The 19208-nt window shown below is 37.5% G+C and overlaps 1 protein-coding gene across 6 annotated transcripts in view; it reads left to right on the top strand.

Moving 5' to 3' along the window:
* LOC122566348 (ABC transporter G family member 22) overlaps positions 1-19208 on the top strand; it is a 264641-nt gene that overhangs the window by 104608 nt on the left and 140825 nt on the right. The window contains exons 1-2 of one of the 6 annotated variants that reach the window (XM_043723472.1): positions 7775-7819; positions 12128-12208. The exons of 3 other annotated variants lie outside the window; for them this stretch is intronic. The gene's annotated coding sequence lies outside the window, so the exon portion shown is untranslated. Of the gene's footprint in view, positions 1-7774; positions 7820-11171; positions 12209-19208 lie in introns of those variants that run through there. 2 more of the 6 variants (XM_043723474.1, XM_043723475.1) reach the window with 2 other exon arrangements.

Raw genomic sequence — 19208 nt, 5'->3', positions numbered from 1 at the left:
AGCAATAACAATTTTATAGTCGGTTGAGCACCGCTCGTTTGGCTACATTGTTGTGTCACTTTTCGCGCGTAAGTTTGGCAGTATTCCGCTTTACGCTCTGGCGATTTTCAACATTTCGATAAAATTATGAAATTTAGCTGAAACGAACTCGTAGACGACGTCAGACTAAAAAGTAAGATAACCGCTGAATATTAATAAAATATACAGACAAATTAATGAGAAATTAATGGCCCACAGCCATCTTACTTATCGCCCTGTTATACGATCACCAAATACGATAAATTATAATTATTCGGTTAAAAGCTGACCGACATCGTTTTAAAATTCGTCGACGTAACTACTTTCATTAACGACGTTTTCACTTAAAACAGGCGTATGAAAATTAAATCGCTGGATTAATTCGACGCAATCGTAACAACCATTGAAACGAAACAGCGAGCTTCTAATAAAAATCTTTAAACGGATTCTTTAAAGAAGGATTTCGCGAGCGTAATCCCTAACGTATTTGTTGAAGTAATTACTTCAAGAAAAACTGTACACATTTTCTTTTGTATCTCCGCGACCTGCAGACCGCTGTTACGAAGAGAATAGAATTTAGTGAAACAAAAAGTTTCGAAGTAAGGAGAGGTCCACATTACTATGCCATTGAATATAAATTATGTTTTGGGTTACAAAGTTCAGAAACAAAAGAGCTACAAGTAGATTTCTATTTCCTGTAGCCTTCAGCTAGAGCTACAAGGTTAACTTTTTGGTAATGTCCTTTGCTATAAATATGATAGGTTGTCCGGAAAATGTCTTTCTTTCGCAAACGTGTTTTTCTTAACAGAACGAAATGGACCGTACGTAATTCGACAAAATAATATAAAACAAAAAACATCGTGGGTCTATTATTTCCTCATAAAATGAAAGAAACTTTTCGGACGACCTAATATCAATGTGCTCCCTATCATTTTTCCTATTGTACTGTAACACTGTAAGAATGAGAATCTGGAACAGCATACACTATACCTGTACTTATACTTATTTCAATATATTTTTCTATTACAAATTCATTTATCAATCAATCTCAACAATATCCAATTCACGCGTGTTCAATTCATTCAAAAATACGTAAAAACCGGAAGAAACGGAACACGTAGGAGGGAATCCCTCTGCGTCGTGCTAAAACCGTAGATTAGTTCAGCGTAACCATAGCAAAAATTGAAAGAAAAGAGCGATTAGAAAAGACTCGTAAGATTCGTAAAGTTAAGTAAAAAGTTTCATGGTTGATAGGAAGTTAGAGACGTTTCAAAGAGATATTTCAGAAGCTTAGTCCCCGATGTAATCAATTCACAGGTGTGTTTCAAATGTATTGAAACGTAGAAAAGATCGAACGCGAAGGCGGAACTGCGTGCTGCATCCAGGTCGTCGTAATATCATAACGCCGTGACGAAGGACCTAGGAAGAAGAAGAGGCAGGGCCTTCTGATATATTGCGGACTCCGGTCTCCACGTAGCTTAGAGAAGGGAACGGGGGAGGCAGTGTGACGGCGGTAGCAGTTATAAAGATTTGTAGGGACAGGTTTCCGACTACCTACGAGCAGCTGTTGCGTCCTAGCTAGGAGGAGATCGCAGTAGATCTTCGGCGGTGGTTGCTCGAGAGACCGGGTCCTCTTGGTCTTCGTTCTCCTCTTCGTGGTCTTCGTCCTGTCCGCGTCCTCAACTCTCGTAGGTCGTTCGAACGCGCACGTTCACCCGTGTATACACCTACACTTCTGCGGAGAAGCACGCTACAGCTACCCGGCAACCTACCTACCTACGTGATCCTGCCCGGCTAACACACTGCCACACTAACAACCGCCATTCTGTCTCGTAACGGTACATCAGTCCGCTCCTATGCGGTCCTTTCGGACTCTGTCGCTCTGCGGAGGATCGTGCCACGGAAACTTGTGCACGAGATCACGAAGACATGCAGAGTTGATGCTCGCGATACGACTTTTGGCGGGTTTTTGGAATATCGGAATATCGGCTTTTTGCTGGATGACAATTTTAAATGATAGTTAGAGATAAAGCGTGGAGTCTTTGGGTGACTTTTGGAATATTGGAATATTGGCTTTTTGCTGGATGACAATTTTAAATGATAGAGATAGAACGTAGAGTCCTTTGGGATGAGGAGACAGTCTTTGGGTGATTTTTGGAATATTGGGTTTTTGCTGGATGACAATTTTAAATGATAGAGATAGAACGTAGAGTCCTTTGGGATGAGGAGACAGTCTTTGGGTGATTTTTGGAATATTGGGTTTTTGCTGGATGACAATTTTAAATGATAGTTAGAGATAGAGCGTAGAGTCTTTTGGGATGAGGAGACAGTCCTTAGGTGATCTTTGGAATATTGGGTTTTTGGTGGATGACAATTTTAAATGATAGTTAGGTATAGGACGTAGATTCTTTTGGGATGAGGAGACAGTCTTTGGGTGATTTTTGGAATATTGGATGAAAGATTTCAACGATAATTATTGAGGTGTAGAGTCTTTGGTCATAAACAGGAGATTTTGGGGCGATTTTTAGAATATCGAAATATTGGGTCTTAGGTGAAATTCTGAAATGACAGTTATTGTTGTGTAATCCCCTTAGCGATAATATCTATACGAGAGAGTGAATTTTACAAGTTTCTCTTGCTCAAGTTAAAATTCATCTCCCTTTGCAGAGAAGTACACAATCCTTGTCAAATTTTCAAGAGTACGTGCTTGTGATGATAATTTGGTTGACCGATGGAAGAATCTTTCAAATGATGCTTATTACGGTTTCTGAAAGAAGAAGGAGCCGTATCAGGAAGTTCCTGCCAAGAAGCTTTTTGCGATCTACTTTTAGAAATGTACTTTTCATCAAACTTTCGACAGGATTTTCCAATTAAATAGAATACTAGAGATTTGCGGTGGAAAAATTTGTACTTTGGCGATCTCTCTATTTAAATGGAATAATAGATTATGTCAAGATTTCAATAACTATTTCCAGAGCCAATATACGTAACGCGTAACAGGAATAAGTAGCTGTAGCAACCAATTGCCACTGAGTGGCTTACTTTGCTAAGTAAGAAGCGCTTCTCGGGCGTTCAATTTGCAAAGTTAAGTTACATAGCGGCCGAAGCATCGCAGTTATGTGTATAGGTAGCCATCTGAACAGAAATTCTCGTCTAATTAATTCCACGGCTGTTTTCCAAGTATTCTCTATCGAAGACCATCCTCTGTGTAGCTTACAAATAGTCGATGGTCCAATCGCAGTTGGCCGTTCTAACGGTCGTTGAACCTAAATTGCGCGATCGTTAGAATAGAAGTTGTAATGTCGAATTCTCCCGTTCTTCTATTCGCCGATTCTCCTTTCTCCGCTAGGATTTTCCCCCCTCGTTTGTGTTTCAACTGGTCGGAGATCGCCACGAGTTCACGTTCTGCGCGGCGCGTACACGTGTTCCTTGTGTCACGTTTGAAACGTGTTCGACACACGGCAGTTGCATTTCCTTAGGGTTTTCGCTTAGAGATTTCCCTGTGAAATGAAAGGAGGAGAAAGACGCGAGAAAAATGGTTAATCGAGTGATTTGGAGGCGGAAGATCGAGCAACTCGAGAACTGCCTGTCGAGTTAACACAAGAAAAATTGAAGAAAGGAAGGAAATAATTGATTTAAGGAATTTTATAAGATTTAGTGGTAGGAATAAATAATAAATTCAGGATCGTTGGATTTGGTTTAATTTATGCGCAATAAATCGAGTAAAAGAAATGGAGGGAAATTAAGGGTAGGGAAAAAGAAATTTCAGAATTAGTTAGATTTGTTTAATGTAGGAACAATTGGGAGAATAAGAAAGAAATAGCCGAGTGAAAGGTTTTAAAGAGCATCTGAGGATGGGAAACAGGAGATTTGAAAAGCAAATAGTTAGGGTAGAGGATTAAAATCGCAATGAAGATGCAAATGATTTTGTGAAAGGATTGCTTTGAAAAGAAAGTAGATTATGAAGTCAATTTAATTTAATTGTAATGAAAATAAAAATAAAAAAAAAATAGGTGATTCTAAAATGGAACTTCAAGGAATTCCGGGCCAGATTCAGACGCCTAATCTTTGATACATTCGCAATAAAAATGAAAACAGGCTAAAGAGTAAAATAACGACAGATAAACGATAGAAAAATGTTGTTTCAAGGGAACAGAATAGAAATAATAAACAGTTGGAAATAAAACAGACAAAGAAAGCAGGAAGACTTACAAAGAAGACGAACGAAAGTGAAAAGAGTAGCGCAGAAAGCAGAATGAAAAGGAAGAACAAACGTGACTTCAGTCAACGACCAACATATTCCAACGTAACATCGAAAGAAAATAGGAATATTCTCTAGCGAATTCAAAAATCAACTGTTTACATGTCCATTCGGCTCGTCCGCAAATTCTTAACAACCGCAATCCTTCCGAATCACATCATCTGACACATGCTGACCCTCAAACCCCATCAAACACGAACATTTAAAAATACTCGAGGATATCGAAGGTGTAGAAGACTGAATAAAAAGATCCACTAAAAAAATACCACTTTCATCCCAAGTCAACGTCTCCTGACTGACGAATTCTAAGCTGACAAGTTCTGCCACGCTGTGTCTATACGCAAAAAGGAACGACGATGGTTCCAACGTACACACATACACACATACGGGCTGTATGGGCGAGTAAGGAGAGAAAAAAAAGATGGCAAGAGTGTGTATGTATAGTAAAGGGAAAAGAGAGGAAAAGAGTGTAGAGGGGGCAAACAAAAAGACCTAAACAAGAAGAGAGAAAGAGTTTGAGGCGGGAGTTTGCAAGAAGGAAGAGAGACGACGCGAGATAGAAGCCGGTGCACGCGCGAGCGAATCGATGCACGAGTGTGCGTACTCGCGTGTGCGTGCCGCGAGTACTTTCACACGGAGGTGAACAACACGCCGCGGTATCCAGGCCAGGGGTGGCCAACCACTCCTCTTCCATCGAAGATACCAATACTCTCTCGTTTAGTCTCTCTCTCTCTCTCTCTCTCTCTCTCTCGATCTTTCAATTTTTTTCCTTTTCTCCGTTTCTTGTTTGTATTCCATCGAAGCTACCGCAAATCCTAACGAAAACGTTTATTCCACTTAATCCACAGAATGCTTCTTCTCAAATTCTAATTATATATGCGATAATTAAAATTTCTTGTCCGATCGAAATTTCGTCACCTCATTACGTATGTACATTTCGCCTTAAAAATTATTTCGAACGGAAATGAAACTGTATATTTCATTGAAACTCGAAAATTCTTCTCCTCGAGTCACGATTATATTTACATAACATAAATTTCTAAAAACGCTGTTTATTCCATTGACATACAAATGAAATAGGATTCGTTGCGCATTAAAGATTTAATATAGCTGGACATAAAATCATGTATAATTCTTGGCGTCTAGGAGGCGTCAACGTTTAAAATACCAGGCGAAAATAAATCACGCCATCCCAGACGTGTTTGTACGTCAAAGGGCTAATATCAAAATAAGAGCAACAATTCTCAAAGCAACCGTCGATTTCTTGCCTGATCAGGATTTCTCCATCTAGTCGCAAACCTCTCATCTTCAGTATCGCCTTAAACAATAACGAAATTGTTTATTCGATTCAAACTTCGACGCTCTTCGCATCTCAATTATTCGGTTGGCAATTAAGTGATTGCGGATTTTGTCAGTGCCACCTAATGACAAAACCCGCAGTCACTTAGTTGCCAACTCAATATATTTAACAGCTGTATAACGTGAACTCGTAAAGACAATTTAATATCAAAGTAACGACGATAATTTTCCAAACAACTGGCAATTCTGATTCGTTCGAACCGAATTCAAACTCATCTTTCCAAACCGTAAGCATCGTTCCTTGACCTGGTACAACGTAGATAAGCGACGATCCAGCTCTTCGTTCGAATCTCGTTCACCTGGTGGTGCGGAGGGCTCGTTATCGCCTTTCGAATCGTGGCGTATTCACTCGATCAAAATGGGACGCACTGCAGCCCTGATTCCCTCGACGTGAACGCGACCCAAGATCCTTAGGATCGAGCACGATAACCTTCCTTCCTTGGCAGTGTACGCTCTGCTCTGGCTTTCGACGTTCCTGGTATGGAACTCGGTATCGAGAGCCGGCTCTCGATCGAGATGGAAACCGCCGTGACTTTGGTTCGATCGTCCGCACCGATGGAATTGTCCAGATGCAATCTGACTTCGTTCGTTTCGCTGCAAGGATCTCCAACTATGTCGAATATCAGACGATACGCGTCGTGTTTTGAATACGAGACACTGAACGGTGGTTACAGGCAGACTGATTGATTAGGTTTGCTAGAGGTTTCGGTTGTTCGGTTAGGTTTGATCAAACCAAGTTAACGCGCTCTTCGTTTGTAGATTTTTCTTAGTAAACGTAAGTTATGCCGAATGGAATAGTTTATTTCTGATAATTCATGGTTGAGAATATAGCTTATTTGCGACGTTAAGTATAATTTGAAGTATAAAGTATAATTATTATATTAATAAAATAATAAATTAATATGTTAATGAAATTCGAACGATACGTTTTACATAGTGAAATTAAAGTAGCATACGTCGCTTATTGTCTTTTTTTTCTATACTCTATAAAGTAGATTACAATGTTCGAGATGGAAGTATTTCTAACGCGTCTATAATATTACGTCGTCGGAAAAGCGTCTTTCTTTCGCAAAAGTGTTTTTTACAACAGTGCACCTTCATATAAACGTGAACCAAGTCTGTGAAATGTCGCGGTGTTTATCTCAACAGAAGAAAATAATTAAAACGGAAAACGTGCGTCTATTATTCCCTCATAAAACGAAAGAAACTTTTCGGACAACCTAATACTTATCATGTAATTTATAAATGAAAATTTTACAATATACGGTCCTCCAAATTAGATATAAAATATGTGATTTCTGATTTTGGATACTTCCGACTTCGAGGATGGGTTAGAGGACGTATGAATCGGAATTACGTTGAATCACATGATGAACACGTTAAAACACGTTGGTGAGAGGTTTTCAATTTATTTTTCGTTTTCCTCAAAATTATGTAAACTACGCTCGACCGTACAAAGGAACTCGATCAATTTGGAATTTCGAAATTATATTTCAAGAGGAACGTACAGAGAGCTGGCGTTATCGATGTGCAAACAGGTCGTCCATTTATAAATAGGCTCCTCTTTATCCTAGAAAAAGTCTAGCGTATATGTACACCATGACGCAACGATTCTAACAAGAATCAAGATAGAGCGAATACGAAAAATCCGCAATACTTTTGCACCGCTACGTTTGCTCGTACGCCTGCCAGTCTGCAAAAGTCTTATCTGTAAATGAGCTTCAATATTTGCCGCGTGCCACGGAGGAAAGTCGAGCGTCGAACCGGCGAATAAGCTGTTCATTGTGTTGGCGATAAAACGCGTCTCGGTTCACGGATTGCGACGTGAATCGCGAAAAAATTCGTCACGAGCTGCCCCTCTGGCGCTCCATAGCGTTTGCTTCTGAATTCTCCGTAGCTTTGCCTTTGACGTTAGCTAGGCGAATTTTATATTCTAAATTTACTCGAATTTTGTATATTTTATATATTTTACACAGAAGAAGAATTTTGTACGTTTTATATATTTCACCAGAATCTCCTACATTTTATGTGTTTTTATATTGGAATTTTTATACATTTCGTATATTTTATTTGATTTTTATCTGTTTCATATACGGGAAGAAGGAAGTGAAATAAAACGGCTGAAAGGTGGATAAAAGAAAATAGTTTGTAGGGTTGCAAAAGATTGCGATGTGTGGTGGCGTAAGTACGATCAAATTAATATCTCTTAATTACAGCGAAATTAAAAAAAAAGGAAAAGAAAATCGAAGATTTTTCTCTCACGAACTCGACTTTTAATTACCAAATTGACATCCATCTCAAACATGTCCAGCTTCTCTTTACTTAATGTTTCGTATCTCTGTAATATATAAAATCTGTTAAAATCAGAGTTCAACACTTTGCAAAATTTATTATATAAAAAATATATCTAACATTTATTACATAAAATATTATATCCTGTGTAGAAAAAAAATTATTCAACGCCATTAATATAAAAATATCGGAAAATGTTTGCCGTTTATGTGACGAAAATATCTAACGAGGACATAATTAATTTCGTCATCTTATCGATAGATAGGCTTATAGATGGTAATTTACACGGTAATTAACACAAAGTGTTTCTCTTTTGTCAGAGCAAAATAGGAAAATCAAAGTGGTCTCGTGGAAACGTATGTAACGTGTTTCTATGACGCGGAAGTCGTTGCCAATTACTTTGACGTCGCATGGATCGCAGCTACACGAAACATATGTCACTGCCGCGGATGATCGATGTCGTTGGTCCATGTTACGCGACCGCTGATGAATGCAGCCAATGACTCGAACAGGGTGCATCCGGGTCAATTAAGATGGACGAAATTAATATCGGAAGCCAGCGGCGCCCGCTTTGCTTTCAACCCTCGATTTGGCGACGTGGGATCGAATCGTGTGACCTCGTTGCATCTTCGTGTTCCTATCGCTTCTCCTTCTTCGTTTAATTTCGTGCCGAGAATAATTCATTTTCTTATATCAGAATCCAGAGAAGATTCTTCTATTCCTATCTTTCTCATCACTTTTAAATGCAAGTAGGAAATTTCAAGATATTCAAATTGGATATATTATGGAAATAGGATGCAGGAGTAATCGTTGGAGGAAGGTGTAAGGAAATTCAGGAAATTTACGCATACTCTGAATTGTCGATAGAATTATTCTTTCGTGAAGTAGTTTTCTTTATCGAATATTATGCTCGACGAAAGTGCAAGGTTGTTGTAAGGTGTTATACCGTATTTTTTATACCACGTGATTATGTATGTCATTCATTTGCATTCTGCAACGGTTTTCCACCCTGACGAATCTCCGCTCGTTAAATTCGAACATTTGGAATACTTCGAAGGTACGTCTGGTATCATATTACGGACTCGAAGAAAAGTTTTCTACATTGTCATTATTTCGTAATTTATTTCTCTATAACATCGATTACGATAAACTATTCGTACGTTTATTAATATATTATTTGATGTTTTATTTGTAATATTTCAACTTCACTTCAACTTTATCAATAAAGTTTCTTCGATTATTCCGCCTTCTGAATTAATCTACCGTATCGTATGACTTGCAAATTTCACATTATGTATCCAGTGATCTATTTATTATCATACCGTTGCGTCATCGCCGAAACAATCTATTTATAGTAACAGTTACTATATCCTATTATTAGTTCTTCCAATAAAAAGGAGAATTCCAAACAACTATGATCTTCTTAAGAAATTAACATTGAAAAATCCAACTGCCGAGGATGAAGATGTTTATGAATTAGGGAAGAACATTTGTCTATATTATGTTTGATATTCTTCTGTCAAATATTTTATACATCGATATCCTTTACGCGTTCGAAATATTTATTCGCGTCACGCTGAGTAGTTAGTGGTTCTACCGGCAATGCAACATCGTTAGATTGTCACAACGACGCTCTCCCGGCCATAAATTAACGTGATACAACCATGTTGAAACATTGAATTACGTAGGAGTAAAGAACACGATTCTCAGCTATGCAGTTGCTAAAAAGACAGTGTTTCCTAGCATTGAAGAGTATAATCGTTCCAAGAGTGAAGCGTGACAGCTAATGTCTCGGCGACCTCTGTTTGACTCAGCCGTCACTTTCTCCTTAAAACGTTACACGTTCTCCTATTCAACTAACTATTCCCTAAAACCGTTTCAAGCTTCGACATATGCAACTGCCAATTTTTCACAACTTACGAACGTATCGTTTATCTGGAAAGTTTTACCAATTCAATGTTATCAAACATTATTTCGAACTTCTGTAATATTTCATTGAAACGATAGCGGTCGTCAAAGTTTCAATCGTTTTAACACGTTCGTCGCCCAGCGTGATTCGGCTAAGTTTCCTGCGGGGCTCAAATCCGACCATCGGTACGCAGAATAGGGCGACAAGCTGGAAGTCATTGTTTATCGCCTTCGATTCATTGTACAGAAAAGATTATTTATTTCCGAAATGAAGAAAGCGATAAGTTTTCCAGCTAGAGTATTCCGAAGGATCTTATGGCAGATATCTCGGATTTTTCATTTAGTCGAGAAGCATACTTGTGAGACGTACATCAGTGATTTGTTCACCCTCAAAATGTTCAGTAAACAGTGTGAAAATATATTTGAAAGTGAGGATAGCAGTGATGACGGAGTCTACAACTATTGTTCGAAGTGCCCAAAATCAGTCCAAATGTGTTTGGAATGTTTTAACAAATACCATGCGATATAGAATAATGCAATATATTATACAGAATGTAAATTAAGAAAAAGTATGATATAATGTGTTTTTAATATTTTTATGTTCTATATCCTATATATAATATCGTATATTTGATTAACTCGAACAAGAAGAGCGTCACCATACTTTGGTGACGGGGCCCCCACGGAAGTATACCCGTCACACAGATATGTGCGACGTGGCGACGAACGTGTTAATAGACGTTTAAGATCATTCATACTTTCTAGGATGAACGATAGAACCTATCACGTGTGAAAATAACATTTGTTCTATCCAAATGTTATTTTGGAACAATAGTTCAAAGAAGCGGTATTTGGCGGAGGGCGACGATTCTACGGCGGATGGATTTGTCAGTTAGATTCCGAACTTGTTCATGCTCGTTCGTAAACCAATATTCTTCGCACGACACCTAAATATTATAAAACCCGTCTCTACTCTTCAAATATTTAACTCCCGTGTTTCCATAATAGAAACCTACGTCCGAATAGAAATTGAGCCATTCGGAAATCAGGTTAACTGGATGAATTGGAAACTAAAGGAAGATGACGGTATTATAAACGATATTTACTATCATTTATATCATTTCTTCCTATAGATTGTTGAGAATTTCGGATCTTAATAGCCGAAATAATGATATAGGAATGCTAAAATTACACTTATCATTCATATTACAATAGTTATATATTTATTTAATAAGCGATTTCAAAGATATTTGCCGATACGCGTCTCACCTTCTTCCATACCTGACTCTTAACTAAACAGTTTACATTCATTTGTTTTTCAAACACACATACTTTCACACACCGATATTCACATCCAAGTATCACTACTACGCATGTAACCTAGTTTAGCACATAAAATTATACGTATCTCAATATAGATAAACACGAAGCTCCATAATTATAGATATTAGAAAAAGTAAATAATTTTATTTTATCGAATTTCCACATTAATGGAATACTCGAGTACAATCAAATGTGTCATCGTCCGGTTTGGCTTTTGAGAGACCGTCGTTGTCAGCATCACTATAGAGCGACAAGAAAAGATTCGTTCGTGTGGTTACCGTCGATTCGCGAAGGATCGAGGAGATGAGCGCAGGTGCGGAGGAGAATTTAGCGACGTCGTCGGCATACCAAAGGAGAGCGAGGATTCTTAAGGAGCATGAGCTAAGTGATGCGAGTCTCTGGCCGTTCGTCGTGCATACGCGGTGCATTGCCCTCGGACTTAGATAGAATCGTCTACACCCACACCGCGCCCCTTTATGTCACTCCCGCTGCGCTCGCCTCGCTTCGTTTCTCTTCGCGCGATAACGCTCGCGGAATCAGCTTTCCAATGCTGATCGAACGAAAGCGCTGGGAAATGACACTCCCGACAAATGTCTTTCCGGACAAGGATTTTTTTCATGGTTCCAGTTGAAGTAGTTTCGTTGCGATTCTTGGAGAAATTCGATCGATCTTCGATCTTTTTCTATCTCGATCGTGGCCTCGTTTTAACGAACAGGAAGAATTTATAGGGCGTGAAGAAAATTTGTAGCATAAAATCGGAACGACAGAATATCGATAATCCTCTTTCATATCTCATTCGAATTTTGAAGATAAATTAGTTCGCGTTAGAAAAATGTAATCTGATTGAAAATGGTCGGGAAAAGGTGGCAGGATTGGTAAAAGTATGGAAGAATGTGACGTTGTTATTTTTCTTATTCGATTCTATTCTGGAACGATATAGTAATTATTTATTCATTTTTGTTTCAGGTATGTCTAAGAGGCATGGTACTTTGTTGTTTAAACCGGTCAGAAGCCATACTGATCGACTCTATAAGTTGAGAAACAGAAGTAAGTGACGATATTTAAACAATCGTTTAGAGACAGTTTTTCATATGAAAGTAAGTGAATCATTTTTTGAGAAATTGCACAGGTAACGAATTTGGGGGAAAAAGTCGAGTTGATCGGTTTAGCGTCTGAGAAACTCACGCTTCTCGATAATTTCCTGATATTGGGAAATCTGTTGCAAGTTATTTTTCTATGCAATAATGCGTAACAAATTCGTAGAATATGTAATAGATTTAAATTGTACTAATTCTATGAATCAGATTTGTTGGTAGAACTCGTTACGGAGATTATTATGTAGTGGAGAAAGTTGTGATTTAAGCTAGAGAGTCGAGGCTTTAGTTGGAGAAAGTGGGGTTTATTGTTCATAGATTTAGAATTTTACTGTTATTGCCGTGTGTCAGGCGTTTCATGTAAAGATTCTAAGAAGCTGATAGTCTATACTGACGATTTCGAATAATCACTGTTTCGTGTTACATAGAAATTGAAATTAATTTGAAGACTTTACGAAAGTCATCATAGACATCACCTTTCTAAATCTGCTATGAAATCACTTAACAATAATGAACTGTAATTTACTAAACGCGTGTATCTGTAATTTACGTATGTTTTTCGCTGATAGTCTCAGCAGCTGTCGTGACATTAATTAATAAAAAACCATATATATATATATATCATTTACGAGCAACGCTATTCACATGATATCGGGTTGGTAACTAAGTGATCGCGGATTTTATCATTAGGTGATAATGACAAAATTCACGATCACTTAGTTGCCAATCCAATATAACTCTTCAAATAAATAGAACAACTCATTGTAATGGCCATTACAGTATTTGTAATATAAATGACGAATAATAGGAAACATTATCGAGAAAGACAAAAGCAGCAAAAGGGAACTTAATACGAAATACAATAATATTATTTTAAACACATATTATATCTGGTAATTGTCGAAAGTAATCTCATTAAATATCGAGGCTTACTATATAATGCAGTGTAATGGGCAATTGATCGTTTAAATACATCTGTGTTCTCTGCGAAGCACAGAGTTGCGATAAATATCTTATTATTGTTATTGTATACGTGACAATGGTGTTTCGATTTTACGGTGTTAACAAAATTTCAAGATGTTCTGTATGATACGTACAATTATGAACATAACAGTTTTCCATGATAAGCGTTCGAATATGTGTCAGTTCATATCAAAGCTCGACAACGGCGTAACAACGTGGAAAAGTTAGATCGTCGGCGTTGGTAACGAAATGCTGTACACCTGCTATTTTAGCACAGTAATTAACGCTAAACGTACCAAATCGAAGTAAAAGCTGGCATATCAGAATTCTAACTTCTGCAACTATTACAAACGTACAAGTGTATTTAATCGTATTAATAGCTTGCCTTCATTCTGATAGAAATATGTTTATATATTCAACAGTTTTCCTCATGCCACTTTAATTCCAATGAAATATGTACAAGGTATCTATATATACAGGATGTACCGAAAGTTGCTCATGCAAAAGTAAGTCGAATATGTAGAGTGTAGAATTTTTGATAGGAGACCTCGTTTCCGGGAAGATCGACGATGAAGTTTCGTTAAGTACGCGCGCACTTGACAGGTAACGAGAGTCGCTTCAATGGGTTTCTTCGCACATAGGTGCTCCGTTCTGTGGCAGAAACCGAAATCAGCTGATTCTCTGCGCAAAGTAAGTGGAAAATATCGGTGCAAGATTGATACGAATGACAATCCTTCATACGAAGTTTCGTCTTTGAGGAAATCAATTACAGTTCGCATCAGTTCAGTGCACTCGACTCTCGTTGCTTTCCAAATTCACACGACGGGACTTCATGACTTTCTCGTAAAAGGAAACCAGAAATTGTCATCGTGATTTTCGGTACACTTTGTATATTGAAGATCAATGGTTCTAATATTAAGCGCTGCGAACCTCCCTTTTTCCTTCTTCTTCTTCTTCTTCCGATTAGCATCTCGCAAACAGCATTTCTACGTTGATCGTTGACGGTGATCTCGCGTGCAAGGATCGTGTTCCGGCGCGGTGTGGTATCGCATGTTGCGTTTCGCCGCAAATAGTGGCAAACGACAGAGGAGAGAAGTTCGGTGTTCGGTTTACCGTATCAAGGGGACGCGACATACCGTCTCTCTCGACGCACCGGGCTGCGTGTCGGTGTCTCGGTGCGCAAAAGGCCGCGAATAAAATTCCGACCGCGAAGAAAAGTGGGACGCGCGTGTGCTGGCCGGCGAACGGCCGCAGAAACTGCACATTTGCATCTCTGAATAACCATACGTCACCGCGATCGCTACTAACGCGGTGTAATAATTGCTCGACTCGAGAGATTTTACCCGCTGCGACTAGATCCTCGCGCCTGTATCAGGCTAGCTCGTCGCGTATTTTCTAATCTTTTCTGGCAAATGATACACGAATATTAGTATTTTGACAATAAATGTCTTAAGTGACGTATGAACGTTGCTATATAATATGTGTATACATATATGGTCCATAAGTAACGTAACATCTATTATCGATATTTAGTGTAGATGAAATGCTTGGATTTTCTATCTGTTTTGCTCCAAAGACGGTAACGACGACAAAGACTTGATTATTTTGAAACGAAGTGACGCTTAACGTTGCTGGAGATAATTAACAATCGGATTAAAGTATGGCAGTCGTAAGTACATATATGCGCTTAAATTCTTTCTCACGACATAACAAAACAATATCTCTTGGCATATGGTCTAGAATTTTTGCACAGCGTGTATGTTGAAGGGATAGACGATGTGTTTGCACAGCTGCAAATGGAACGGCCGTGTAAAGTGTAAGGAGAACGGATGATAGGATATTGTCAGCGAATAGATTCTTCCTTCGTTGGTGTTGTTGGGTATTTTCCTTAACGCTGCGAAGATCGGTCGATTTGTTTGCATTGCAGAATTCCATTAAAGAATTGGACAAAGTCATTCTCCCTACCGATTCGTAAGATCTGATTTCGAGTTATAGACGAGTATCGCAGCTGGATCGTTAACTGGGCTTCTCTTTCTGTAATGTCTCGATGTTAGTGTTAATGTTCCTTTCAGTAATGGATTAATAAATCCGAATAGTAAATTATCAAATTATTTCTGAAACGTTGATTCGTACGATTACGTGATAGGACTTAAAGCAACTAATAACAGAGGTTTCCTAACTCGAAGTCGGACGAGGTGTCATTAAATCTTTTCTTCTTTCGAAAGAAATTTAATAAGAATTTCTGAAGCAATAAATAAATTTCACAAAAGTATCGAAGAATGTTTAGTATCCAATTAGTCTTGCGCGATCGGGTATCCTCCACTATTTAATCCTATAAAAAAATCTGCCACAAAATTCTAAAATATTCAAGATTTAAACTAACCAATAAATTTCCTGCAAAGTACAAGAATGTCCAATATTTAAACTGCTAAATAAATTTCTTACGAAACATGCAAACACTCATCTTCGATTCCAACGTATGAGAATGATGGAGAACGGGGATCATCGTTTGAATAAAGAATCGCGAACTATATCGAAGCCTTTGTGATGAACGCCTTCGCGGCGTGTAATTAAAAAACGCCAACGCTCGGACAAATCAATAATCCAACATTTCCATAATGGACGTCGCGGCTCATTATACTGTCAGATTCAAGGTGCAACACACGTGTCCCGTCGCGATTATGCGATCGGTGACTCGTGCATCGCATTGCAACTCGTCACTGCATCGTTCGACGATATTTGGCGATCGTGGTCCCAATAATCGAACGTAATCGAATCGTACAGTTCATTAAAAACCGTACAATCTATATATTTAATCGCAAATATTATTCGTTTCATTCTTACATAACAAATAAAAGACAGTTTTCTGATGTTAATCCTCTATAGTATTATGCAAAGAAATTGAAATTAATTTAAGAAGAAATTCAGATACCTACAGAGAGATTATTTTGCAGTACAGTAACGTCGTAGAGTACGTTATAATATTATCGAATATATTATAATTACGATCCATTATTTTCGTATACCATTAGGATAAAATTATTAAGAAACCAAGATACGATCACGGCAAATTTGAAAATTAAAAGATAATGGAACTTCTATATTTTAATTAATTTAGTTTGTAACTTTTCTCATTTTATTTCATCTACTTGCCACCCCTTTTTCTATTACGTTACATTTTATTGGTATATTATTACGTCTATTGTATCTACAAAAACAGTAAATAATACTTTCTAATTAAGGGTAGAATTGTGCAACAGAAATGTTACAAGAATTCTATTTCACCATACTCAATGGACCTAAAGAAGAAAGTTACTGAATCATCGAATCTGGTGATATTCTAACACACGTATGTACAATCTTGTCTCTTTTCAATTTTTTTTATTCCTATGTTTTTTCTTTTTTTTTTTTTTTGTTACTAAAGCTTGGAAAATTATAGACTACATGGTCGAGATCTTAGTTTAGTGCGCGCGTATTCCTATCATGGATTGCTCAGACAGCGTGAAATTTATGTGAATAAAAAGAAACGTTGCATGTATGCAAACGCGTACGTGTAACCGGACAGAGAAAGAGATGTTTTCCAGTTGCTGATTACACGAGCATCGGGAAATTTGTGCCAGCAAAAATCCAGCCAACAACCAGAGGAACTGCTTTCTGCTTGTAAACGGAGTTTAATGACTCTGTCAGACGGATAGACCGATTAGCGTTGAACGTGCTAGATATTTTTGACGATAACTCATTTTTCCTCCCTTCCTCCACGAAATTTGTCTTCGCAACTGGTTTGTCTAGTTTTCGCCGTGAAAACAAGACAGAAGGTTCGTTAATTACATCGAATATCATTTTTAGATCCGAGTATTCAATACAAGAATTCTAATCTCTAAATGGAACTGCAATTGAGCACACACGATATACGAATAGGTAAAGTAAATTAAATTCCTCGTACGATATTTATTACTAGACAGTTATTGTACTATTGTGAGGGTTGCGAAATAAGTAATTATCGAGGAGAAGCTGTATGACGCGTGATAAATTAAGGAATTCAATGAAAATTGATAGACAGTTGCGTAACTGTTTGTATGAAGTTTCCAAAAATAGGAGGCGAGAAGGTATATTAATGGCTATTTAAGAATATTTGCAGACAAATTTCTGTCAATAAACAGTGATATACATATATATGATATACAATACTAAGTAGTGTTGGCTCTATAAACAATTCTATAAAAGAAATATATAAAGATTCGTCTCTATAGGTCTACGTATATTCTTTAAGAATCGCTTTGTATGTCCATTACTGTACTATTTTAATATTGCATCATTGTGTTGCTAGTAAACAACCTATTTATAGCAGTCACCAGTTTCTATTTCTCCAATCAGAATGAGATGCAATTTTCTTGGTGCGCAGAAGAACATATGAGAAAGCATTTAACGATACGTTATCTGCTATTGAAAGACCAATAATGCAGATGGCTCAAGGTTTTTGCTCAGGGTATTGGGTCTTTGGATATTTCTCATATTTATCTCGAAACTGTAAAAAATTAATTAGTGAAAAAATACAACGGAATATTATTTTGCCATAGTTGTTCTGATAGTTAGTATAGGTACTTACATGTACTCAAAAATATACATAAGATCCAAAGTATAATATCAAAAGTGTGACATCAAAGTATAATATTTCTTACAATACCCAGCGGATGAAACGAATCTTTTTTGCTCGGACTGTATTGCTTTAACTAAGTTATAAGAATATGAATTTGCATCAACATCCGGAGTCTGGTAATAATATTTGCTCCAATGCATTGCCTACCATCTTCCTTGCATTTATAAGTTGCTCTATCAAAATGCACGAAACTCAACGTGTAACAGTTACATCACTAGCATATGTATCAGTAGCATCGAATGTACTAACTTAATACTTTACACGATGAGGAAAGTATAAATACTAATATAAATAAAGTATAAATAGTATAAATAATAACTAATATAGGAATAATTTGTCTAAAAATAAGTCCATTTAGCAATTTCAATTTGGTAAGCTTTGAGACATTCCTAAGATTATGCGAAAGATATAGAAGATGTTCTAAGGATTTTTGCATGGTGGTGTAATATTTAGTGGGTCGGTCGCGTGGTATCCGGCGCAATCGAATTCGCCGCGGTGCACCGTTTCGACCCGCGAATTCCCAGACTTTCCAAAGCTGGAAATGTCAGGAGGCTGTGAAATGTTCGCTGCCAGCAGCGACCTTTGTCGCGTCTCGCCTCGCGGATACGTCGCTGCCAGAGATAATTGCTGACTTGATCGGTGCCTGCTGTCTACCGATTCGAGTCTCTCACACTTGAATTATTTTTAGGTATATTGAGAACTTTGCAAATTTGCAGACACCTTCTGTATTTTTAATATCACTTTGGCAGCGTTTGAGGTAGATTTTCAGGTTTAAATTAAAACTGTGCATGATTTCCGAGGAAATATTATTTCCGGGCTCGTTTATTTCAGTTAGAAAAGAAGCTACCTACGTGTAACGTGTGTGCCATGCAAATGAATATTTTAATATGAATTGATAAAATTGCAGGAGAAGAACTGTTAAAACTGTTCCTAGGATACCCTTCTTTTATGTGAACGATTAATATTCCTTTGCTTTTTTAAATTTTCTAATATCTTTTTATTGTTAGATAACCGGATTATGCATTTTAGTATATTTTAATCATCCGTTGTGTATTGATCTGAGGATTTTAAAATAGGGAAATCAATTGTCCTACTAAATTCGTGATACTACGTATTTCCGTCTAAAAGTAGATTTTTAAGAAAATTGATCACAGTTTGTGATATACTAATCAGTATATCCATATAAGAATATGTAAAATCGAATGAATATTTAAAATTGAAAGAATTACATAGAATGCAGTAGTTTGGCATACAATTCAATAACAACACCAGAGGATTGGTAGCGATGAAATTATGCTAACGAGGTAACGAATAAAAGCGTCAAAAGGTATTA

Source organism: Bombus pyrosoma, linkage group LG3 (genome assembly GCF_014825855.1).
Source record: "Bombus pyrosoma isolate SC7728 linkage group LG3, ASM1482585v1, whole genome shotgun sequence".
Classification (NCBI taxonomy): domain Eukaryota; kingdom Metazoa; phylum Arthropoda; class Insecta; order Hymenoptera; family Apidae; genus Bombus; species Bombus pyrosoma.
The sequence above is the reverse complement of the archived record's forward strand: the minus strand, read 5'-3'. Positions and strand labels throughout refer to the sequence as shown.